The sequence below is a fragment of the Culex quinquefasciatus genome, chromosome 3, assembly GCF_015732765.1.
Source record: "Culex quinquefasciatus strain JHB chromosome 3, VPISU_Cqui_1.0_pri_paternal, whole genome shotgun sequence".
NCBI classification, from domain to species: domain Eukaryota; kingdom Metazoa; phylum Arthropoda; class Insecta; order Diptera; family Culicidae; genus Culex; species Culex quinquefasciatus.
This window is the reverse complement of record NC_051863.1, coordinates 88676353-88703727: the sequence shown is the minus strand read 5'-3', so window position 1 is coordinate 88703727 and position 27375 is coordinate 88676353. Positions and strand designations below refer to the sequence as shown.

The 27375-nt window shown below is 33.8% G+C and overlaps 1 protein-coding gene across 1 annotated transcript in view; it reads left to right on the top strand.

Moving 5' to 3' along the window:
* Positions 1-27375, top strand: part of LOC6053802 (alpha-actinin, sarcomeric) — a 117182-nt gene that overhangs the window by 14828 nt on the left and 74979 nt on the right.

Below are 27375 nucleotides of genomic sequence, written 5' to 3'. Positions count from 1 at the left end.
TAAAAATAATTCGAGATTTCATGAATTTTGTGCACGAAGTCATGCATAAAAATTCATGATTTCATGAATTTTATGCATGAAATCATGAATTTTAATTCACGAGGTATATTTTTTTGATCGTAATCATGAATTTTTATTCATAAAATCGTGAATATTTTTCACGACTTTATGCATCCATTTCATGAAATCATGAATATTATTCACGTTTACGAGTGAAATCGGTCATGGAAAGTCATGCATATTTATTCACGATTCCTGGATAATTCGTGCCCATTATGCATAGTTCAAAAATTCGTAAAGCAAAAATCGCGATATTCACGATTTCATGGTACGATTTGCATGATTTTCGGAAACCTTTTTTTTCCGTGAACGGCCTGTGCTTGAAGTTCTTTAACCCGTATAGGCCTGGGTGAAATTGGAATCACTAAAATGGCCATAACTCAGCGAAAACTCAACCAATTTACATACTTCTTTATTAGTTGGACTCGTTAGAATGTCTATTTTCCGAAAATGACCCGCAGAACCCGGAAATGTTCCGGTGGCCGGAGATATTCCGGTGGGTCACTGGGTCAAACAGGGTCAAAAATGGCCATTTTGGGTCCCGCACTATTTTGTTGATAGAAATCTTGGAAAAACACATTTTTTCATGTTACGATCTTTGTTCTGCCAACAGACAATACTGACCAATGATTTTGCACCACCGGGGATGTTCCGGATTGAGCGGGCAGGTTCCCTACCCCGGGGGAACCGGTCAAGGGACGGTCAGAAATAAAACTATTTCTATCATGGCAATATGGGTGTCAAAGTTCATCATTTTCAAAATCAAGCTCATCTTTGATCCCCAAAACCACTTTTGGACCGATCTGGCCACTTTGGGACCGGTTCCCGGTACTCCAGTGAAATCCGGAATAAGGCAAATTACGGAATATTTCTGAACAATTTTTGACTGGGCAATATGGGAGTCAAAGTTCATCATTTTCAAAACAAAGCTCATCCATGATCCCCAGAACCACTTTTGGATCGATCTGGCCACTTTGGGACCGGTTCCCGGTACTCCGGTGGAACCCTGAATATGGCAAATTACGGGATTATTTCTGTATAATTTTTGACTGGGCAATATGGGTGTCAAAGTTCATCATTTTCAAAACAAAGCTCATCCATGATCACCAAAACCACTTTTGGACCGATCTGGCCACTTCGGGACCGGTTCCCGGTACTCCGGTGGAACTCGGAATATGGCAAATTACGGGATTATTCCTGAATAATTTTTGACAGGGCAATATGGATGTCAAAGTTGATAATTTTCAAAACCAAGCTCATACATAATTTCCAAAACCACTTTTGGATCGATCTGACATTGGGACCGGTTCCCGGTACTCCGGTGATCTCGGAATATGGCAAATTACGGGATTATTCCTGAATAATTTTTGACAGGGCAATATGGATGTCAATGTTCATCATTTTCAAAATCAAGCTCATTTATGATCCCAAAACCACTTTTGGACCGATCTGGCCACTTTGGGACCGGTTCCCGGTACTCGGTGGAACTCGGAATATGGCAAATTACGGGATTATTCCTGAATAATTTTTGACAGGGCAATATGGATGTCAATGTTCATTATTTTCATAATTTAGCTCATCTATGATCCCCAAAACCACTTTTGGACCGATCTGGCCACTTTGAGGCCGGTTCGGTACTCGGTGGAACCCGGAATATGGCAAATTAGGGATTATTTCTGAATAATGATGAACTTTGACATCCATATTGCCATGCCATAAATTATACAGAAAAATCCCGTAATTTGCCTTATTCCGGTTCCACCGAGTACCGGGAACCGGTCCCAAAGTGGCCAGATCGGTCCAAAAGTGGTTTTGGGGATCATGGATGAGCTTGATTTTGAAAATGATGAACTTTGACATCCATATTGCCCAGACAAAAATATTCAGAAATCATCCGTAATTTGCCATATTCCGGATTTCACTGGATGGAGTACCGGGAACCGGTCCCAAAGTGGCCAGATCGGTCTAAAAGTGGTTTTGGTGATCATGGATGAGCTTTGTTTTGAAAATGATGAACTTTGACTTCCATATTGCCCAGTCAAAATTGTTCAGAAATAATCCCATAATTTGCCTTGTTCCGGTTCCACCGAGTACCGGGAACCGGTCCCAAAGTGGCCAGATCGGTCCAAAAGTGGTTTTGGGGATCATAGATGAGCTTGATTTCGAAAATGATGTACTTTGACATCCATATTGCCCTGTCAAAAATTATTCAGAAATAATCCCGTAATTTGCCATATTCCGAGATCCACCGGAGTACCGGGAACCGGTCCCAATGTGGCCAGATCGGTCAAAAAGTGGTTTTGGGGATCATAAATGAGCTTTGTTTTGAAAATGATGAACTTTGACATCCATATTGCCCTGTCAAAAATTATTCAGAAATAATCCCGTAATTTGCCATATTCCGAGTTCCACTGGAGTACCGGGAACCGGACCCAAAGTGGCCAGATCGGTCCAAAAGTGGTTTTGGGGATCATAGATGAGCTAAATTATGAAAATGATGAACATTGACATCCATATTGCCCTGACAAAAATTATTCAGGAATAATCCCGTAATTTGCCATATTCCGAGTTCCACCGGAGTACCGGGAACCGGTCCCAAAGTGGCCAGATCGGTCCAAAAGTGGTTTTGGGGATCATAAATGAGCTTGATTTTGAAAATGATGAACATTGACATCCATATTGCCCTGTCAAAAATTATTCAGGAATAATCCCGTAATTTGCCATATTCCGAGTTCCACCGAGTACCGGGAACCGGTCCCAAAGTGGCCAGATCGTTTCAAAAGTGGTTTTGGGGATCATAAATGAGCTTGATTTTGAAAATGATGAACTTTGACATCCATATTGCCCTGTCAAAAATTATTCAGGAATAATCCCGTAATTTGCCATATTCCGGATTTCACTGGAGTACCGGGAACCGGTCCCAAAGTGGCCAGATCGGTCCAAAAATGGTTTTGGGGATCATAAATGAGCTTGATTTTGAAAATGATGAACTTTGACATCCATATTGCCCTGTCAAAAATTATTCAGAAATAATCCCGTAATTTGCCATATTCCGGATTTCACTGGGTACCGGGAACCGGTCCCAAAGTGGCCAGATCGGTCTAAAAGTGGTTTTGGGGATCATAAATGAGCTTTGTTTTGAAAATGATGAACTTTGGCTTCCATATTGCCCTGTCAAAAATTATTCAGGAATAATCCCGTAATTTGCCATATTTCGGGTTCCACCGGAGTACCGGGAACCGGTCCCAAAGTGGCCAGATCGGTCCAAAAGTGGTTTTGGGGATCATAAATGAGCTAAATTATGAAAATGATGAACATTGACATCCATATTGCCCTGTCAAAAATTATTCAGGAATAATCCCGTAATTTTCCATAATCCGGGTTCCACCGGAGTACCGGGAACCGGTCCCAAAGTGGCCAGATCGATCCAAAAGTGGTTCTGGGGATCATGGACGAGCTAAATTTTGAAAATGATGAACTTTGACACCCATATTGCCCAGTCAAAAATTGTTCAGAAATAATCCCGTAATTTGCCATATTCCGGATTTCACTGGAGTACCGGGAACCGGTCCCAAAGTGGCCAGATCGATCCAAAAGTGGTTTTGGGGATCATAGATGAGCTTGATTTTGAAAATAATGAACTTTGACATCCATATTGCCATGCCAAAAATTATACAGAAATAATCCCGTAATTTGCCATATTCCGAGTTCCACCGGAGTACCGGGAACCGGTCACGAAGTGGCCAGATCGGTCCAAAAGTGGTTTTGGTGATCATGGATGAGCTTTGTTTTGAAAATGATGAACTTTGACACCCATATTGCCCAGTCAAAATTATACAGAAATAATCCCCTAATTTGCCATATTCCGGGTTCCACCGGAGTACCGGGAACCGGTCCCAAAGTGGCCAGATCGATCCAAAAGTGGTTCTGGGGATCATTGATGAGCTTTGTTTTGAAAATGATGAACTTTGACTCCCATATTGCCCAGTCAAAAATTGTTCAGAAATATTCCCGTAATTTGCCTTATTCCGGATTTCACTGGAGTACCGGGAACCGGTCCCAAAGTGGCCAGATCGGTCCAAAAGTGGTTTTGGGGATCAAAGATGAGCTTGATTTTGAAAATGATGAACTTTGACACCCATATTGCCATGATAGAAATAGTTTTATTTCTGACCGTCCCTTGACCGGTTCCCCCCGGGGTAGGGAACCTGCCCGTTCAATCCGGAACATCCCCGGAGGTGCAAAATCATTGGTCAGTATTGTCTGTTGGTAGAACAAAGATCGTAACATGAAAAAAATGTGTTTTTTTTCCAAGATTTCTATCAACAAAATAGTGCGGGACCCAAAAATGGCCATTTTTGACCCTGTTTGACCCAGTGACCCACCGGAATATCTCCGGCCACCGGAACATTTCCGGGTTCTGTTTTTCGGAAAATAGACATTCTAACGAGTCCAACTAATAAAGAAGTATGCAAATTGGTTGAGTTTTCGCTGAGTTATGGCCATTTTAGTGATTCCAATTTCACCCAGGCCTATACGGGTTAAGATTCTGAAAAATAACTAGATTGAAAAATAAGTGTTATTAAAATAAAACTGGATTGAAATTCACCAAAATTCTATAATCTGTCGATTAACTCGTTTTCAAAGTATTTGGTTATCCCAACTTAGAGAAATTTCAACGCTTTAAAAAAAAATCTTAGTGGGTATATAAAAAAAAATAATATCAGCTTTAATATTTTTGGGTTTCAAGTCATTTTAGCGCAAAATTAATTATTTCGTCAAAATTTATAAAAAAATCCCATAGTTTCAAAGGAATTTGATGAATCCTCTCAATACCAAAATAATACCAAAATGTGCCATCCTGACTTGGAATTTTTTCCACAATTTCAAGTCATTTCTTTAGAGGGTATATAAAAAATGTTAAAAAATCAAGTTTGAAATTTCCAGTTTTCAATTAAAGCATTCGCTTTGAGACATCATTTTAGCGCAAAATTAATTATTTTGTCAAAATTGGTCCAAATTTTCCCATAGTATCAGAGGAATTTGATAAAATACTGTAATACCAAAAGAATACCGAAATGTGGTGTTCGACCAATGACAAATTCTGCAATTTTGCAATATCAAAACAATACCTTAAATTGGTATGAATTTTAAAGGGTCCAGGAATACCAAAATTTGGTATTAATACCAGAGAAAGGTATTCATACGCATTTCCTTGTTATTTACCTATGCTCGGGTAACCCGCACGGCCAACTCGCCGCTGTGAAAACTGGACGATCAAAGCCAATGTAGCTCTATGTGTTCCGTACATTGAATACTGTATTTACTGCATATACGGTACATATACGATATAAGTTTGATAGGTAAGTAAGTTTGATCCACGAGAGCAAAAATTACGAATGTCCATACATTTTTGGCAGATTGCTCAAACGAAACCATAACAACGTTTTTGCCCAGGTATTTAAAAACGTGGGTTTTATAGAAAACCTAGATGTCTGGGTATCAAAAGATCGGAAAAGATCGGTAGGTCAACCCGAGCATGGGTAAATAACAAGGGAAATGCGTAATAATACCTTTCTCTGGTATCAATACCAAATTTTGGTATTCCTGGACCCTTAAAAATTTGTCTTAAGGATTATGCAAGAGCAAAATGTGGTATCATACCAATTTAAGGTATTGTTTTGATATTGCAAAATTGCAGAATTTGTCAATGGTCGAACACCACATTTTGGTATTATTTTGGTATTAAATTGTTTTACCAAATTCCTCTGAAACTATGGGAAAATTTTGACCAATTTTGACAAAATAATTAATTTTGCGCTAAAATGATGTCTCAAAGCGAATGCTTTCATTCAAAACCGGAAATTTCAAACTTGATTTTAAACATTTTTGATATACCCCCTACAGAAATGACTTGAAATTGTGGAAAATTTTCTAAGTCAGGATGGCACAATTTGGTATTATTTTGGTATTAAATTGTTTTATCAAATTTCTCTGAAACTATGGGAAAATTTTGACCAATTTTGACAAAATAATTAATTTTGCGCTAATGCTTTCATTGAAAACCGGAAATTTCAAACTTGATTTTAAACATTTTTGATATACCCCCTACAGAAATGACTTGTCATTGTGGAAAAATTTCTAAGTCAGGATGCCACATTTTGGTATTATTTTGGTATAGAAAGGTTTCATCAATTTTCTCTGAAACTATGGATTTTTTAAATTTTTGACGAGATAATTAATTTTGCGCTAAAATGACTTGAAACCCAAAATGTTAAAGCTGATTTAAATTTTTTTGTGATATACCCACTAATATTTTTTTCAAAAGCGTTGAAATTTTTCTAAGTTGGGATAACCAAATACTTTGAAAAACGAGTCAATCAACAGATTATTGAATTTTGGTGAATTTCAATCCAGTTTCATTTTAATAATACTTATTTTTCAGAAGCTTCAAGAACTTCAAGTACAGCCGTTCATCAATGACAAATGCATTCGGTGTGGTGAAGAATATCACTAAAAACAACATGGAATCATCAGGTGAGTAGATTTGGTTGTTGCATAAGGGTCATTTACGTTTTTTTTCACTAACTGCAACTGCTGCACTAAAAATGGTATGAAAATAGCAAATTTTGGTATTACTTGTGCAAATACCAGCGACCAAAATGTGCTTTTGGTTGCCCAGTAATAGATGGTAAAATACCATGTAATCAAACCAATATCATGTTTGTGGAAGACCACAGGAATACCAAAATATGATTTTCCAAGGGCGCGGGAATACCTAAAATTAAAACCATGACAATACCAAGTTTTGGTATTCAAGCAATGTTCAAAAATCCAGAAGACCTCAACTTGGTATTGAAATGATTTTATTTTGTGGTATTATTTTACCTTTGGAATAACATGGTATGGTATTGTTGTGCCCTTCCACATACAAGCTTTTGGTATGATTTCATGGTATTTTACCATCTATTACTGGGCAACCAAGGGCACATTTTGGTCGCTGTTATTTGCCCAAGTAATACCAAAATTTGGTATTCCCGTGTTATTTACCCCTGTTCGGGAACTTGTAAATTGTGGACCGGTTCGGATGCCGGTGGATTTTCCGACGACGTAATTCCGGGTTGGTGCGAAATTCCAACGAAAAATCTATTCTAGCGATACAAAGACCCCCAAAAAGTTGTTATACTCACTCCAGAATGTTTATTTAGCAATTCTATGGTAATATATTGACATTTAGTTAAATTGAAAGTTTGCAAAATTAAGTTTAGATAAGTTTTATATAGAATTTCTAGAGTTTTATAAACTGTTATACTAAGTAATTAGTTAACTTTATATTCAATCCAAAATATTTTTTAATCAGTCAAGGATATTTGGAGTTGGGAGATTGGATTTATGGTGTAACAGTTGGCCTGTTTGGCAAAAATATTTATTTATTTGTTTGAATGGTAAATGTAATTTACTTACATTTTCAATAAAATCCGTTCAGTCAAACTCCGCTTGCACTTTTCTGTAAAACCTCCGTTGTATTCACCCCGGTAACTCAACCTGTTTTGGACCGATTGCGTTAAGACCCGGAGAGAGACTCTTGAGAGAGATGAGCCGATCTTGAACTACCTCTGTGAGAGAACACCACAGCTAGACCCGAGAACACAGTTGCTAAAAAGGGATGGGGAGTTCGCTACTTCTGTCGCACGCAGTTACCCAGAGAGCGTCAAGGAATGACGTAATTCCGGTCGAACCGCTTGAGCGTCCGTTGCGACCTTCCCTATTCTGAGGACTCCAGGGCTCGTTCTCTTTGTCCCCAGCTATCAACGAGAGTGGAAGTGCGCGTTTTGTACCGCGAGTTTTTGGCTTTTTGTACAAAATGTAATTTAGTATAGTGACGTGTTCCTTATTTGGTCTTCTAATTAAATTTCCGTTTTCGTAGTTTCCCGTTATTTAGTCGTGTGTGCGCTAGTGCTTGAAATTGTTTAAATTGTGTGCGAACAGGAGAAAAGGTAATTGTGCTCAATAGGACACCGTGCATGTGCTCATGGAATTTCTCCGAACAGCATTCGCCGTTAGCAACAGCGCTAACCATCCCGCAGCTGCACGAGCAGCACCAGCCCAGCAGCAGCGCGAACACACGAGCAGCAGAAGCAGCAGAGGAAAACGGAGACGAAGTTCCCCGCGCACCGTACTTCTCGTTGTCGCCGTACGTCACCAGGCGAAGCACGAGGACGAAGAGCGTGAGCGCACGCTAGGCGGCGATCCGTCACCACATCGCCCCGGTGAAGAAGGGAGGGTCCCTGAACCACCACACGAGGACAGCGGAGAACGTTAGTCCCGGTCGGAGTCAACCCTAAGGCCGGAGCTTCCTGTCCGGTTGCGAGCACCTGACAGCCGCGGAACCGGGAAACGTCTGAACCGGCCCGAGCCACCCCGTAAGGCCGAGTCCCGCGCATTCCGGTCAGCTATTCATCAGCTGACGGCCACGTGTCGTCCCTGAGCTGAGCAACCAGCCACCAGCAGCAGAGAACAACAGCAGCAACAAGATCATCATTCGGTGAGTCCGTTCTTTTTGCACTGGAAGAAGCACGTCCCTAGCTGACGTAGCGAGGTTTTTTGCCGGCCTAGTGCCGAGGCGGCAGACGCGAGTCCGCCTTTCTCGGACGCGTCCAAAGTTTGAAGTTCGAACTTTAATCCCACGCGTTTCTACGCCACACGTGGATGACCCCCAAAATCTAAACGCGCGCGCGCGCGCAATTTCGAAGCAGAAGCCGATTTGGATCAGCTGATTGCTGGAAGATGGGAAGAGCACATGAGCACGGTTAGGGAAACAGACAGAAGTAAAGATAATACGCACACACGCAAAGTAGGTAGAAGTTAGAAAACACGAAGATGGCCATTCCTTTGTGGACCACTGATCAGTGAGGTACTCCTGGATATTAGCTCCTGAAAAGTGCTTAAAAAGTGCAAAAATTCATCACGGCAAGAAAAAGAGGCGGTCCTCACCAGAAGAATCGGCAGATTTGAAGAAGCTAAAGAATGTCGAAGCGCTACCTGCAAAGCCAGGCAGTTTGAGCAAGGACGCTCAAAATTCGTCTGGAAACCAGTTCGCTACCCTCCCTGTGGACTTGAGCGAGAAGGAAGAATTTGAACGACGGGAAAAGTTGCCACCCATTTTTGTGAAAACATCGTCATCGGATTCGGTGCGAAAGTGGCTGACCGGGTTTATCAAATCTGGTGCTTTACAAGCTTCCATTCCCTTGTGTGCTGATGGACTCCAAATTCTGCTACCTACCAGAAAGGATTACAACTACGTTCGGGATTTCCTGAACAACACCAAGATTGAATACTGCAGCCATGACGATCCAGGTAAACGCCCCATGAAACAGGTCCTCCGAGGCCTGTACGACATGGATGTGAGTGTGCTGAAAGAAGAGCTCAAAACTCTTAAGTTGAACGTGATCGAAGTCTTCAAGATGACGAGACACAATAAGGACATCAAGTATCGTGATCAACTGTACCTGGTTCATCTCGAGAAAGGATCGACATCGCCGTCTGAGCTGAAAGCAGTTCGGGCAATTTTCAACATCATCGTGACTTGGGAACGTTATCGTCCAGTGCACCGTGACGTGACGCAATGTTCGAACTGCTTGCAGTTTGGACATGGTGGAAGGAACTGTTTCATCAAGAGTCGTTGTGCAACCTGCGGAGGTGAGCACAAAACACAAGCTTGCGAAACAATCAACGAGAACATCGAAGCGAAATACTTCAATTGCGGCGGCGACCATTCTACCAAGAATCGGAGCTGCCCAAAACGTGCTGAGTTTGTAAAAATCGGCAACAAGCGACGACGAGGCACCAACTAAATCGTCGCAGAACACCACCAGCATACACGGACGTGGATTTTCCTGCTTTGGCGTCGCCAGTAGCAGGATCTGTTCGTGGTTCCAAATCTGCAGCCATTGCCGTTGAATCAGCGGCAAAAGTTGCAGAGAATACAACACCTCCTGGCTTCAGTCAGCAACCGAGGAAAACCAACCAGCATCAACGGGTGAAAGCAGTAGTAACCTGTTTTCACCGCAAGAACTTCTAAACATTTTCATCGAGATGACAACAACTCTGCGTGGGTGCAAAACACGCCAGGAACAAGTAAGAACGCTTGGAGCATTCATCTTAAAATACAGTTCGTGGCTTACTCGTTCTAGTGATTTTGGTTTCGTTTAGTGGCAGTTCTCGGTGATCTAGCTGGTTCGATCCTGAATCCAAAATGGGCTCGTCTTTCAAAAGAGTCTCGACCGGGCAAACAAACATGGCGTGCGATCTCCTTTGGGAGTGGCGCATAAATCCCACGCTCACCAGATCGACTAGCAACGGTTACAATGGTGATTTGTCAACAAATAACTTTATTTATGTTAATTTTTCAAAAGGTGTACAAACTTTTTTTGCACCTTTTTTTATTTTTGTAATGGTATTTGTTATATAACTTTTTATAGAAAACATCTCTTAGAAAACAGTTGATTTGATTAAATAAACAAAACAAATTAAGTTATTTTATATCAGGGATGCTCAAAGTTTTTGGAGGCCGGGCCAAATTTACAAAAAAAAAGTTATAAAAAAATAAATCACGTTAGTTTAATTTAACAGATTAAATTTCTGTATTTAAAAAAAATCAATTCAAAATAATAGAAACCACAAAATAACGGTTTTTTATCGGTATTGTTGGTTTTATTGTTTCAGGCATTTGAATGAATTTTTTTCAGCTTTGAAAAAAAAATAAAGTTTTGTTTTTATATTTCGAAAATGGTGACATTACATGTTGAACAATTCATCTAAAGGCGTAATTTTATCTATAAGTTAAGTGTGGCTAATAAAAATTGTTGAGAGCCAGAATTTCAACATTTATTTTATCGAAAATTTACTAAAATTTAAGTTATTTTTATTAGGAAAAAAAAAAGCAAAGTAATCCACTTTAACGACCCCGGGTCTTTTGTGGTCTCTGTTGCAAGTTTCTGCTCATTTCTAGGCGTCCGAAGGTTATGTGTGGTGAGTCACCCAAAACCTCTTTTACGCAAATGGACCGACGTTTTACTTCCCCATCCGATAGAAGGCGTGGTCAGGCAAATCTCGTCTCGAAAAATGCCACTGGGTCCGTCTGGGATTGAACCCAGGCCATACTGGGATTTAGAGGCTACCACGCTAACCACTAAACCACCGGACCCGCATTTTTATTAGGAATGCATATTTAATTAATTTCAGCAGCAAAGCAATCCACTTCCCCATCCGATAGAAGACCAGGAGGATAAGGCGGGAATCGAACCCGCGCCCAATAGCAACTTAAGGATCGGCAGCCGAAGCCGCTAACCACCGCGCCACGAGGCCTCTTAATTTCAGCTGATTGCACTTAATTTTTTATTTTAAGTTTTGAAGTTTTTAAAAATATATGTTTGCTCCTGGTTTTTCGAGCCATTTTTACGGCCGAGTCAGGGAAACTGTTTTTCAAAATCATCTATTGGTGAAAATTGATATTATCTCATTTCAATGGGGTGCTTAAAGTTTTTGAATGGCGGACCAAATTTGATGCTAACATGAGCTTGCCGGCCAAATGTGAAAAATACATGTATCAGCTGAAGTTTTTTATTTTTAAATTTGAGATATTTTTTGACATTGTCATTTCAATATTATAGAACAAAAACATACATTTTTCCAACAAATTTGATTATTGAAATCTACTGTATCAAAAAATATTTTTTCTTAAGCTTCTAATTTCAATATTCATGCCTCAACATACATTGAAATCAGGTTATACAATATATATTTTAAAACTTACAATAATGGAGTAGTATTTGCAAATTGATTTTTCAATAAATATTCCTCCAATTTCAATACATTTTGGTCTGCTTGGACCAGAAGTTAGGCACGCAGATTCGTAACCCAGATGTCACTAGTGTGAATCCCGATGTAGAAGGTTTCTAAGGGCATCTCCACCGCAGAGATCTAATTGCGTGGCAAACCTATCGGTTGGATCCCCAGTTTTAGCTTTGCTAGCTAATACACGTTTCCGCACCGCTGGGAGCTGATTTGGCTACTGAATCAAGCCCACCGCGGGGATCTAATTTATTCATTTTCCAATTTTAGCCGTTTTGTTGACCAAAATCAATGAAACTATGTTCTAGTATGATAGAACATGCTTCCAATTGCATTATATGTCCTAATTGTTTGCTTACATCTATAAAATATCATTTTCAAATTTTTAAAAGAGTTCATCCGATTTCTTGAAATTCTTGAATTCTTAAATTCTTAAATTCTTAAATTCTTAAATTCTTAAATTCTTAAATTCTTAAATTCTTAAATTCTTAAATTCTTAAATTCTTAAATTCTTAAATTCTTAAATTCTTAAATTCTTAAATTCTTAAATTCTTAAATTCTTAAATTCTTAAATTCTTAAATTCTTAAATTCTTAAATTCTTAAATTTTAAATTCTTAAATTCTTAAATTCTTAAATTCTTAAATTCTTAAATTCTTAAATTCTTAAATTTAAATTCTTAAATTCTTAAATTCTTAAATTTTAAATTTTAAATTCTTAAATTCTTAAATTCTTAAATTTTAAATTCTTAAATTCTTAAATTCTTAAATTAAATTCTTAAATTCTTAAATTCTTAAATTCTTAAATTCTTAAATTCTTAAATTCTTAAATTCTTAAATTTAAATTCTTAATTTCTTAATTTCTTAAATCTTAAATTCTTAAATTTAAATCTTAAATTCTTAAATTCTTAAATTCTTAATTCTTAAATTCTTAAATTCTTAAATTTAAATTTAATTCTTAAATCTTAAATTTAAATTTAAATTTAAATTCTTAAATTCTTAAATTCTTAAATTTAAATTCTTAAATTCTTAAATCTTAAATTCTTAAATTCTTAAATTCTTAAATTTAAATTTCTTAAATCTTAAATTCTTAAATTTAAATTCTTAAATTCTTAAATTTAAATTCTTAAATTCTTAAATTTTAAATTCTTAAATTTAAATTCTTAAATTTAAATTCTTAAATTTAAATTTAAATCTTAAATTTTAAATTTAAATTTTAAATTTAAATTCTTAAATCTTAAATTCTAAATTCTTAAATCTTAAATTCTTAAATTCTTAAATTCTTAAATTTAAATTTAAATCTTAAATTTAAATTTAAATTCTTAAATCTTAAATTCTTAAATTCTTAAATTCTTAAATCTTAAATTCTTAAATTTAATTTCTTATTGGAATTCTTAATTTCTTAAATTTAAATCTTAAATTTAAATCTTAAATTCTTAAATTCTTAAATTTAAATTTATTCTTAAATCTTAAATTCTTAAATTCTTAAATTCTTAAATTTAAATTCTTAAATTCTTAATCTTAAATTCTTAAATTCTTAAATTCTTAAATTCTAAATTTGAATTCTTAAATTCTTAAATCTTAAATTTAAATTCTTAACTTAATTCTTAAATTCTTAAATTCTTAAATTCTTAAATTCTTAAATTCTTAAATTCTTAAATTTTAAATTTTCTTAAATTTTAAATTTAAATTCTTAAATTTAAATTCTTAAATTTAAATTTTTTAAATTCTTAAATTCTTAAATTCTTAAATCTTAAATCTTAAATCTTAAATTTAAATTTAAATTCTTAATTCTTAAATTCTTAAATTCTTAAATTTAAATCTTAAATTCTTAAATTCTTAAATTTAATTCTTAAATTCTTAAATTCTTAAATTCTTAAATTTTAAATTCTTAAATTCTTAAATTCTTAAATTTAAATTTAAATTTAATCTTAAATCTTAAATTCTTAATTCTTAAATTCTTAAATTTAAATTTAAATTCTTAAATTCTTAAATTCTTAAATTCTTAAATCTTAAATCTTAAATTTAAATCTTAAATTCTTAAATTCTTAAATTTAAATTTAAATTTAAATTCCAATTCTTAAATTCTTAAATTTAAATTCTTAAATTCTTAAATTTAAATTCTTAAATTCTTAAATCTTAAATTCTTAAATTCTTAATTCTTTAAATCTTAAATTCTTAAATTCTTAAATTCTTAAATCTTAAATTCTTAAATTCTTAAATTTAAATTTCTTAATTTAATTTCTTTAATTTTCTAAATTCTTAAATTTCTTAAATTCTTAAATCTTAAATTTAAATTTAAATTCTTAAATTCTTAAATCTTAAATTTAAATTCTTAAATTCTTAAATTCTTAAATTTAAATTCTTAAATTCTTAAATTCTTAAATCTTAAATTTAAATTCTTAAATTCTTAAATTCTTAAATCTTAAATTTAAATTTAAATTTAATTTAAATTCTTAAATTCTTAAATTCTTAAATTCTTAAATTTAAATTCTTAAATTCTTAAATTTAAATTCTTAAATCTTAAATTTAAATTCTTAAATTCTTAAATTCTTAAATTTAAATTCTTAAATTTAAATTCTTAATTCTTAAATCTTAAATTTAAATCTTAAATCTTAATTTTAAATTCTTAAATCTTAAATTCTTAAATTCTTAAATTCTTAAATTTAAATTCTTAAATTCTTAAATTTAAATTCTTAAATCTTAAATTTAAATTCTTAAATTTAAATTTAAATTTAAATTTAAATTTTAAATTCTTAAATCTTAAATTCTTAAATTTAAATTCTTAAATTTAAATTCTTAAATTCTTAATTTTAATTTAAATTTAAATTTAAATTTAAATTTAAATTCTCAATTTAATTTCCCATTTAATTTAAATTCTTAAATTTAAATTCTTAAATTCTTAATTCTTAAATTCTTAAATTCTTAAATCTTAAATTCTTAAATTCTTAAGTTCTTAAATTCTTAAATCTTAAATTTAAATTCTTAAATTCTTAAATTCTTAAATTGGGACTAAATTCCACCTAAATTCCTAAATTCCTAAATTCCTAAATCTTAAATTCCTGGGTTCCTAAATTCCTAAATTCCTAAATTCCTAAATTCCTAAATTAAATCTTAAATTCCTAAATTCTTAAATTTAAATTTAAATTCCTAAATTCCAATCCTAAATTCCTAAATTCTAAATTCCTAAATTCCTAAATTCCTAATCAATCCTAATTCCTAAATTCTTAAATTCTTAAATTCTTAAATTCCTAAATTCCTAAATTCCTAAATTCCTAAATTCCTAAATTCCTAAATTCCTAAATTCCTAAATTCCTAAATTCCTAAATTCCTAAATTCCTAAATTCCTAAATTCCAAATTCCAATTCCAATTTTCCAATTTTAGCCGTTTTGTTGACCAAAATCAATGAAACTATGTTCTAGTATGATAGAACATGCTTCCAATTGCATTATATGTCCTAATTGTTTGCTTACATCTATAAAATATCATTTTCAAATTTTTAAAAGAGTTCATCCGATTTCTTGAAATTCTTGAATTCTTAAATTCTTAAATTTTAAATTCTTAAATTCTTAAATTTAAATTCTTAAATTCTTAAATTTTAAATTTTAAATCTTAAATTCTTAAATTTTTAAATTCTTAAATTCTTAAATTCTTAAATTTAAATTCTTAAATTCTTAAATTTAAATTTAAATTTAAATTCTTAAATCTTAAATTCTTAAATTCTTAAATCTTAAATTCTTAAATCTTAAATTCTTAAATTCTTAAATTTTAAATCTTAAATTCTTAAATTTAAATTCTTAAATTCTTAAATTCTTAAATTTAAATTCTTAAATTCTTAAATTAAATAAATTTAAATAAATTCTTAAATTTTTTAAATTCTTAAATTTAAATTTAAATTCTTAAATTTAAATCTTAAATTCTTAAATTCTTAAATTTAAATTCTTAAATTCTTAAATTCTTAAATTTAAATTTTAAATTCTTAAATTCTTAAATTTAAATTCTTAAATTTAAATTCTTAAATTTAAATTTAAATTCTTAAATTCTTAAATTCTTAAATTTAAATTTAATTCTTAAATTCTTAAATTCTTAAGTTCTTAAATTCTTAAATTCTTAATTCTTAAATTCTTAAATTCTTAAATTCTTAAATTCTTAAATTTCTTTAAATTCTTAAATTCTTAAATTCTTAAGTTCTTAAATTCTTAAATTCTTAAATTTAAATTTAAATTCTTAAATTTAATTCTTAATTTAAGTTCTTAAATTTAAATTCTTAAATTTAAAGTTAAATTTAAATTCTTAAATTCTTAAATTCTTAAATTCTTAAATTCTTAAATTCTTAAATTTAAATTTAAATTTAAATTTAAATTTAAATTCTTAAATTTAAATTTAAATTTAAATTCTTAAATTCTTAAATTCTTAAATCTTAAATTCTTAAATTTAAATTTTTTTTAAATTTTTTAAATTCTTAAATCTTAAATTTAAATTTAAATTCTTAAATTCTTAAATTCTTTAAATTCTTAAATTCTTAAATTTAAATTCTTAAATTCTTAAATTTAAATTCTTAAATTCTTAAATTCTTAAATTTAAATTTCTTTAAATTCTTAAATTTAAGTTCTTAAATTCTTAAATTTTAAATTCTTAAATTCTTAAATTCTTAAATTTAAATTCTTAAATCTTAAATTCTTAAATTCTTAATTCTTAAATTCTTAAATTTAAATTCTTAAATCTTAAATTCTTAATTTCTTAAATTTAAATTTAAATTCTTAAATTTAAATTTAAATTCTTAAATTTAAATTTAAATTTAAATTCTCTAAATTTAAATTTAAATTTAAATTCTTAAATTTAAATTCTTAAATCTTAAATTCTTAAATTCTTAAATTCTTAAATTCTTAAATTCTTAAATCTTAAGTTTTTAAATTCTTAAATTCTTAAATTTAAATTTAAATTCTTAAATCTTAAATTCTTTAATTCTTAAATTCTTAAATTTCTTAAATTCTTAAATTCTTAAATTTAAGTTCTTAAATTCTTAAATTTAAATTTAAATCTTAAATTCTTAAATTCTTAAATTCCCAAATTTAAATTCTTAAATTCTTAAATTCTTAAATTCTTAAATTCTTAAATTCTTAAATTCTTAAATTCTTAAATTCTTAAATTCTTAAATTTAAATTTAAATTCTTAAATTTTGAATTCTTAAATTCTAATTTAAATTCTTAAATTTAAATTTAAATTTAAATTTAAATTCTTAAATTTAAATTTAAATTTAAATTTAAATTTAAATTTAAATTCTTAAATTTAATTTAAATTCTTAAATTCTTAAATTTAAATTTAATTTCAAATTCTTAAATTTAAATTTAAATTTAAATTTAAATTCTTAAATTCTTAAATTCTTAATTTAAATTTAAATTTAAATTCTTAAATTTAATTTAAATTTAATTTAAATTTAAATTTAAATTCTAAATTCAATTCCTAAATTCCTAAATTCCTAAATTCCTAATCTAAATTCCTAAATTCCTAAATTCCTAAATTCCTAAATTCCAAATTCCTAAATTCCTAATTCCTAAATTCCTAAATTCCTGGGTTCTAAATTTAATTTAAATTCCTGGGTTCTTGGGATCCTAAATTCCTAATTCTAAATTCCTAAATTCCTGGGTTCCTAAATTCCTAAATTCCTAAATTCCTAAATTCCTAAATTCTTAAATTTAAGTTCTTAAATTCCAAATTCCTAATTCCTAAATTCTAATTCCTAAATTCCTAATTCTAAATTCCTAAATTCCTAAATCTTAAATCCTAAATTCTAAATCCTAAATTCCTAAATCTCTAAATTCCTAAATTCCTAAATTCCAAATTCCAAATTCCTAAATTCCTAATTCCTAAACCCTAAATTCCTAAATTCCTAAATTCCTAATTCCTAAATCTCAATTCTAAATTCCTAAATTCCTAAATTCCTAAATTCCTAAATTCCTAAATTCCTCAATTCCTAAATTCCTAAATTCTAATCCTAAATTCTAAATTCCTAAATCTTAAATCTCAAATCTTCTAAATCCTAAATTCCAAATTCCTAAATTCCTAAATTCCTAAATTCCTAAATTCCTAAATTCCTAAATCTAAATCTAAATTCCAAATTCCTAAATTCCTAAATTCCTAAATTTCTAAATTCCTAAATCTAAATTCCTAAATTCCTAAATTCCTAAATCTCTAAATTCCTAAATTCCTAAATTCCTAAATTCCTAATCTTCTAAATTCTAAATCTTAAGTTCCTAAATTCCTAAATTCCTAAATCCTAAATTCCTAAATTCCTAAATTCCTAAATCTAAATTCCTAAATCTTAAACCCTAAATCTAAATCCTAAATTCCTAAATCTTTAAATCTAAATCTCTAAATTCCTAACCTGAAATCTGAAATTCCTAAGTTCCTAAATTCCCGTTCTAAATTCCTAAATTCCTAAATTCCTAAATTCCTAAATTCCTAAATTCCTAAATCCTAAATTCCTAAATCCTAAATCCTGGGTTCCTAAATTCCTGGGTTCTAAATTCCTAAATCTTAAATCTCTAAATTCTAAACCTAAATTCCTAAATCCTAAATTCCCAATTCCTAAATTCCAAATTCCTAAATTCCTAAATCTCTAAATTCTAAATTCCTAAATCCTAAATTCCTAAATTCCTAAATTCTAAATTCCTAAATTCCTAAATTCCTAATCCTAAATTCTAAATTCTAAATTCCTAATTCCTAAATTCCTAAATTCCTAAATTCTTAAATTCCTAAATTCCTAAATTCCTAAATCTCTAAATTCCTAAATCTAAATCCTAAATTCTAAATTCCTAAATTCCTAACCTAACCCTAATCCTAAATTCTCTAAATTCCTAAATTCCTAAATCCTAAATCCTAAATTCAATTCCTAAATTCTAAATCTAAATTCCTAAATTCCTAATCCTAATTCCTAAATTCCTAAATTCCTAAATCTTAAATCTAAATTCCTAAATTCCTAAATTCCTAAATTCCTAAATTCCTAAATCTCAAATTCCTAATCTAAATTCTAAATTCCCAATTCCTAAATTCCTAAATTTCTAAATTCCTAAATTCCTAATTCCTAAATTCCTAAATTCCTAAATTCCTAAATTCCTAAATTCCAAATCTCTAAATTCCTAATCTCAACTCTAAATTCCTAAATCTGGGTTCCTAAATTCCTAAATTCTAAATTCCTAAATCTAAATCCTAAATTCCTAAATCTAAATCTCTAAATTCCTAAATTCCTAAATTCCTAAATTCCTAAATTCCTAAATTCCTAAATTCCAACCCTAAATTCCTAAATTCCTAAATTCCTAAATTCCTAAATTCCTAAATCTAAATTCCTAAATTCCTAATTCCTAAATTCCTAAATCTCTAAATTCCTAAATTCCTAAGTTCCTAAATTCCTAATTCCTAAATTCAAATTCTAAATTCCTAAATTCTAAATTCCTAAATTCCTAAATCTCTAAACCTAAATTCCTAAATCTTAAATTCCTAAATTCCTAAATCCTAAATTCCTAAATTCTAATCCTAAATTCCTAAATTCCTAAATCTTAATTCCTAAATCTCTAAATTCAAATCTTAAATTCCTAAATTCCTAAATTCCTAAATTCAAATCTAAATCCTAAATCCTAAATCTAAATTCTAAATTCAATTCCAATCCTAAATCTAAATCCTAAATCTCCTAAATCAATCCTAAATCCTAAATTCCTAATTCCTAAATTCCTAAATCTCTAAATTTCTAAATCCTAAATTCCTAATCCTAAATTCCTAAATCCTAAATCCTAAATTCCTAAATTCCTAAATCCTAAATCCTAAATCCTAAATTCCTAAATCTCTAAATCTCTAAATTCCTAAATCCTAACCTAAATCCTAAATTCCTAAATTCCTAAATTCCTAAATCTAAATTCCTAAATTCCTAAATCTCTAACCTAAACCTAAATTCCTAATTCCTAAATCCTAACCTAAATTCCTAAATCCTAAATCTCTAAATTCTAAATCTAAATTCCTAAATTAAATCCTAAATTCCTAAATTCCTAAATTCCTAAATTCCTAAATTCCTAAATTCCTAAATTCCTAAATTCCTAAATTCCTAAATTCCTAAATTCCTAAATTCCTAAATTCCTAAATTCCTTAATTCCTAAATTCCTATATTCCTAAATTCTTAAATTCTTAAATAAATTTGTCAGTGTGTGTGGAACTCGCATGAAACTGAAAAAATATCGATTGCGGCCCTAGAGTTTCAGTTCCAAGATGGCGGTGAAAGTCGTGCGGAATTAGCGCGAGTTTCATCAAAGAAACAGTTTGGCAGTTCTGCTTCTGATTGCGGCACTTTGAGCTGACAAAGTGCATTTTTGAAGAAACTCGTGCTAGTTCCGCACGAGTATCGCCGCCATCTTGGAACTGAAACTCTAGGGCCGCAATCGATATTTTTCAGTTTCATGCGAGTTCCACGCACACTGACACTAGACTCCGCACGAGTATCGCCGCCATCTTGGAACTGAAACTCTGGTGTCGCACTCGATATTTTTTCATTGTCATGCGAGTTCTACTCAAACTGATGGTACGTTCGTTTGATGGCTAGTGCCACACTGAGTGCCGCACTCAGAGCTGTCAAAGTGTTTGTTTGAAGAAACTTGCGCTAGTTCCGCACGAGTTTCGCCACCATCTTGGAACTGAAACTCTAGTGCCGCACTCGATATTTTTTCAGTTCCATGCGAGTTCCAAGCGCACTGACAAATGACGTTCGATTGAACCAAAACTGACACCGACGAGTGCGGCACTCAGTGCCGCACCGGCTCTTCAAACGAACGTACCATGACTAATGACGTTCGATTGAACCAAAACTGGTACCGACGAGTGCGGCACTCATGGTACGTTCGTTTGATGGCTAGTTCCACACTGAGTGCCGCACTCAGAGCTGTCAAAGTGTTTCTTTAAAGAAACTCGCGCTAGTTCCGCACGAGTTTCGCTGCCATCTTGGAACTGAAACTCTAGTGCCGCACTCGATATTTTTTCAGTTTCATGCGAGTTCCACGCGCACTGACAAATGACGTTGGATTGAACCAAAACTGGCACCGACGAGTGCGGCACTCAGTGCCGCACCGGCTCTTCAAACGAACGTACCATTAGTTCAATCGAATGTCATTTGTTCGTGTGCACGAAACTGAAAAAAAATCGAGTGCGGCACTAGAGTTTCAGTTCCAAGATGGCGGTAAAACCTGTGCGGAACTAGCGCAAGCTTATTCAAAAAACACTTTGACAGCTCTGAGTGCGGCACTCAGTGCGAAACTAGCCCTCATTCGAACATTAATGTTCTAATGGTACGTTCGTTTGAAGAGCCGGTGCGGCACTGAGCGCCGCACTCGTCGGTGCCAGTTTTGGTTCAATCGAGCGTCATTCGTCAGTGTGCGTGGAACTCGCATGAAACTGAAAAAATATCGAGTGCGGCACTAGAGTTTCCAAGTTTCCAAGTTCCAAGATGGCGGCGAAACTCGTGCGGAACTAGCGCGAGTTTCTTCAAAGAAACACTTTGACAGTTCTGAGTGCGGCACTCAGTGTGGAACTAGCCATCAAATGAACGTACCATAAAACTGGCACCGACGAGTGCGGCACTCAGTGCCGCACCGGATCTTTAAACGAACGTAGATACCGTAAACTGGGGTCAATCGGGACTAGAGGGTGACGATTCTCGAGATTTTCAATTTCCCGGGAATCGAGAGTAGTATTTTGCTATTTCCCGGGAATTCCCGGGACCCGGGAGTTTTTTTTTTAACTATGCAATAGTGCCAATAATTTAACAGAATGTAATAAATTTGTTCAGTAACATGTTATGTTATAAACTAATTCAGTTACAAATAATTCAAACTTATTCAATGAAACGTTAATTTAAGTAGCCTCGTTTTATAGTTCACAGTTCTACATTTTGATATATTTTTTTCTAAATTCTGAAGCTTTTTGCATGAACTTGTTATTAGAATTTTAAAAATTTAAAATTAGCTAATATATAAATAACTTCCCAGTATCTTTATTTTTGCAGTTTTATAAATAACGACTCAAAACAACAATTGAAAATTGTTTTTCCTTCTTGGGCCAACTGTAAATATTAAATGAAGAAATATTAACAGTTATCCGGAAAACCAGAATTTCAACAATTGGCGCACCTAAACATTACAAAGAGTTGCAGAGTTATTTTTCCAAAATGATGCTAAACCCAATACTACTGTTGACATCAAAAAGGAAATTACCTTGATACAGCGAAATTAACTTACTTAGAATAAAAAAAAAAACAAAATTATAAGGTTTGCTATGCTCGAGAGATGATATAGAAAATGAACTTATTTTTAAAATGCGTTTCCTTCTTAGAAATAATAAATTGAAATAATATTAAAAAAACTTGAGATTTTAATTTCTGGGGTGTACTTGCAAAGTATGCTTCAATGTAACTTTTGTTTACACTCAATTATAGTTATTGGAATTTTGACAAGTTTTTTTTTCTGGTTTAAACAAAGTTTCTTTATTTTACGTTCGTTATAAAAATTACAATGCAATCTTAACGGAGGTTGATGGTTCATTCTTCTATCCTTGGTGCTAAAGTGTATAAACAAAGCAGATCTACAAACGTTTAAATACCACTAAATGCTTTTGATCCCCGTTCTCTCACCAGCATAACAAAACTTTCATTGAGCTCTAAATTGCCACCAATTTTGACAAAATTTTGTTCTACAAATGCCACATTCCCTAATCAAACTTATATTCCACTAGGTTGTTTTCAAATCCATAACTAGATGAGAAAGATTGAATTATTTACTTCTTCTTCTTCTTACCGCCTGGCTTGCCGCTTGGTGTCTTTTTAGGTTTCATGGGTGTGGAACCAGATGAATTGTTCTCTGCAGATGAAGCCGCCCTCCCCGTCTCACCCTTCCCCCCCAAATTATCCCCTTCTCCACTAAATAGACTGGAGATGAACTCGAGGTTCGTTGTCGATCCATCTCGCTTACCTCTGCGTCCATGTCGTTAGTACTGGTGCTCTGTACAACTTCCGCTGCTTCGGCAGCAGCCGTAGCCGACGTCGCAATCGGCGTCGCAACCGGCGTCGCGTTCGGCACCGCGTTCGGCGTCGCGTTCAGCACCGCGTTCGGTACAGCGATCGGTACCGCGTTCGGCACAGCGATCGGTACCACGATCGGCCGCGCATTCGGCCCCGCTGGTGGTGTACCGGTTGGCACTGTGGTGGAGCCGCTTGGTTCTTCAGTATTGGTAAGCTGCTGCTCTGTCGATGTAATTGTGATGGGCTTCGTGATTGCTGTCGGTGTTAACGTTGTCATCTCCAAGGTCATCGGTTTGCCATTCTCGATGACGGGTTTCCCAGGCCTATCCAGGAAAGCCGCACCAGGCTGTGTCGAGCTCCCGCGGAAAAAAAAAACGGAATCGACGTAACACCTTATAATGTGGCCCTCTTAAACCTTGTGGTTTCGTCAACGGATCCACAGGCGTGTATCGTTCTTTTTGCGACAAGACTCCGCCTCCCGGGTCTCCTAAGTGTGAAGGTATAGCACGGGGAGAGGGCACCGAATACCTATATTAACACTTAGAATTTTTGCGTCTGCCTCGGGATTCGAACCGGCGACCTCTGGATTGAGAATCCAGTGCACGGTCCGATTGATCCACACAGGCAGACGAGCTCCCGCTGCCTGTTGAAATCGCCGCCAGCTTGGGGCAATTCTGTATTACGTGCCCCTCCGCCTTGCAAAAGAAGCACTTGTTCTTAAGGCCTTCGTAAAAAATGCGCGCCCTGATGTGCCCAACGTACAGGTGGGCCGGGATTTCCTTTGACACCTCCATGTGCACCCCGCGGACGCCATTGAAAATGTCAACCTTCATCTCACTCGGGAACCGCTCTCGCACGTGTTGTCGAATCGTGCCGTACTGCCCCATCACGTACTGGATTGCACTGTCCTCGATCTCCGGTGGGAGGTTGAAGATCCTCACATACCGGAAGATCCGCGATGCTTGTTCGACTGTCACCTTCGCCGTCGATCCGTCCTCAAACTTGAAGATGTACTCCTCATCCGTGTCCGCAATGAAAGCCGCAAACGATTCTTCGTCCACGAGTTTAACATAAAACTGACCACCATTTTCGTCCTTGTAGATGGTAAATATGCATGTCCGCCGCAGATAGTTTCAGCACAGACAAACAGACGTGAAACTCTTTTCTGTTCCTTCGCCAACGAAAACGGTCAATTCAAATTCAAACAAGCAAAAAACATGGATGCCATAGTACCGCAACGAGACACGATCAAGAATGATGTCGCCGCCGTACACTTTGACGTTTCTTGAATTGATTGGTTGTGTGTATGAGCACGGGATATTTCTGTTTATGCCGCTTGATTGCTGTTGCAGCAGAACAAAAAGCACGAGGTTTTGTGAAAATCAAAGGAAAAATTGCATAAGAACATCGTTTTGATCAAATTTGATTCAAATTTGCTATGAAATGATACAGGAGTTTTTGATAAACTAAAAGAACTGTTATTTTGGGAGATTTTTGAATCCACGTTGTTGTTTTTTGCATCATCAACTGCGAAAGCAAAATATTCCTATTGAGATTCTCGTTAATTTCGCCACTCCGTTTAAAATAAACACAAAAGTTTTCTTTCCTAGCTCCTCCTTGTTCACTTTAGCCAAGGCCTTTTGACCTGCCTTTGTCACCCTGTACAAATGATGGTTCATGTCTGTTCCGGACCGCGTAGTGGAATCTGCTGCGGAACGCCGTACGAAAGAGGATACCACAATGCAATGTTTCTGGTGCAGCAACTGTTTAATTTGCATTCTTTGACGCCATCGCGTGGAACTTTGGCAGCATTTTTCCCGATAATTTGTCTGATTCAAAAAAAAACTTACCCTCGAACATAACAATGTTTCATTCAGGCCCGTGATACTGACGTAGCTTGCTGAAACCGCCACCAAATGTTTGGTGGCGCTATTTCGGGAATAACATTTCAGAGGGTCACAAATCAAAATATAATAAGTCTTATTTAATTTTGTGGAAAATAATCCTGTAGCTGCTCATATTGATTCTTTTCATTAAAATAAACCATAAATGCCGCCAACAACAATATATGTTGAGCATCAGGTCTAAGGCAAAGCTTCCCAGCAGGTGTCTTTTTCAAATCCTCTGAAATGTCTTCCGCAAATTCTTATTTGGCCAATGAACTTACAGATCATCCTAATGTTAATTTAAATCTACAATTTGAGGCGATTGAGCTCAACCATGTTGTTGGGAAACCTTAAGAGCGAGTCCACGAACAGGGCATAGGGGGACGTTTTGGGGCTCACGTTGTGGGGCTTTACAAAAAAGCATGTTTTTGAGTCAAACAAACCAACTTCTATGGTACCCCGTGGTTTGAATGTGTTGGTAAATTTTCGACAAGAAAGCCAGAACAGCTGTTTTTAGACATAAAAGTTCAAATTTAGAAACTAATTTTGTTTGTTCTGTGTATATTCCTACTGAAACAAATTAAAAAATATTCAAATATTGTGCAAAAACATTGCTGTGTGATTTTAATCACTTCTCAATTCACCCCATGTGTTTCGATTTACCCCGGATAATGGTACACATATAATTTCATTTTAACTAACGAAACAAAAATAAAGAAATAAAATATTTCTTCCTATCGATTTTGCGCCCTTTTCGTCATGTTACTCCCCATAATTTTGACACTAAACACCAAAACTTTGGTACTTTTTAGGCTTCAGTGACATTGTATGCAGATGACAGCCGAAGCATCCCGTGGTTTCATTACATAAACAGCATACAAACGTCATTTTCTTTTGTACACGCTTAATTGGATAAGGAAGAGGGTACACTCTTATAGTGGTTTATTGAAACGATTAGGTTTCCGCAACAGGACTGCAGATCGCGCTAGTGTGCAGCCCAATTTTGAATTTTCTTGTGGGGACGATGGATTTTTTGAAAAAATCAACTAAGATTCACGTCTGTTTATCTGTGCGTGAATCTTAGTTGATTTTTTCAAAAAATCCATCGTCCCCACAAGAAAATTCAAAATTGGGCTGCACACTAGCGCGATCTGCAGTCCTGTTGCGGAAACCTCATCGTTTCAATAAACCACTATAAGAGTGTACCCTCTTCCCTTATCCGATTAAGCGTGTACAAAAGAAAATGACGTTTGTATGTTGTTTATGTAATGAAACATTGTTATGTTCGAGGGTAAGTTTTTTTTGAATCAGACAAATTATCGGGAAAAATGCTGCCAAAGTTCCACGCGATGGCGTCAAAGAATGCAAATTAAACAGTTGCTGCACCAGAAACATTGCATTGTGGTATCCTCTTTCGTACGGCGTTCCGCAGCAGATTCCACTTCGTGGTCCGGAACAGACATGAACCATCATTTGTACAGGGTGACAAAGGCAGGTCAAAAGGCCTTGGCTAAAGTGAACAAGGAGGAGCTAGGAAAGAAAACTTTTGTGTTTATTTTAAACGGAGTGGCGAAATTAACGAGAATCTCAATAGGAATATTTTGCTTTCGCAGTTGATGATGCAAAAAACAACAACGTGGATTCAAAAATCTCTCAAAATAACAGTTCTTTTAGTTTATCAAAAACTCCTGTATCATTTCATAGCAAATTTGAATCAAATTTGATCAAAACGATGTTCTTATGCAATTTTTCCTTTGATTTTCACAAAACCTCGTGCTTTTTGTTCTGCTGCAACAGCAATCAAGCGGCATAAACAGAAATATCCCGCGCTCACACACACAACCAATCAATTCAAGAAACGTCAAAGTGTACGGTGGCGACATCATTCTTGATCGTGTCTCGTTGCGGTACTATGGCATCCATGTTTTTTGCTTGTTTGAATTTGAATTGACCGTTTTCGTTGGCGATGGAATAGAAAAGAGTTTCACGTCTTTTTGTCTGTGATTCACGTCTGTTTGTCTGTGACTCAATGTTCTGGACAATTTCGATTTTTCAAATGGTTTTCTGATTAGTTTATATAATTTGGCTTCCATATTTATAAGAATAAAATTTCCCGGGAGTCTCGACCAAATTTCCCGGGAATCGAGAGGTTCAAAAATGATCGATTTCCCGGGATTTTTTTTCCCGGGAATTCCCGCTCGCCACCCTCTAATCGGGACACATGGGTCGAATTGGGACAGCAGTTTTAACCATGTTGGAGCACAATATTGTGATTTTTCTGGTTGGTATCGGTTAGAACAGACTCAGACTAACAAAATGTGTATATCCATTTCCAAATTTAAAAGCTTTAAGTGCTCTAAAAACTGCTGTCTCTATTCAGACTGTAGTACCGATTCGCCCCAGATTACGGTACCATAAAATTGATGACGAATTACCACTTTTCGGTTAAAGTCACCTTAATTCAATAAGAACAACAACTGTATAGAGAGGAAACATACTGATAAAGTAATACTAAAATATCTTTT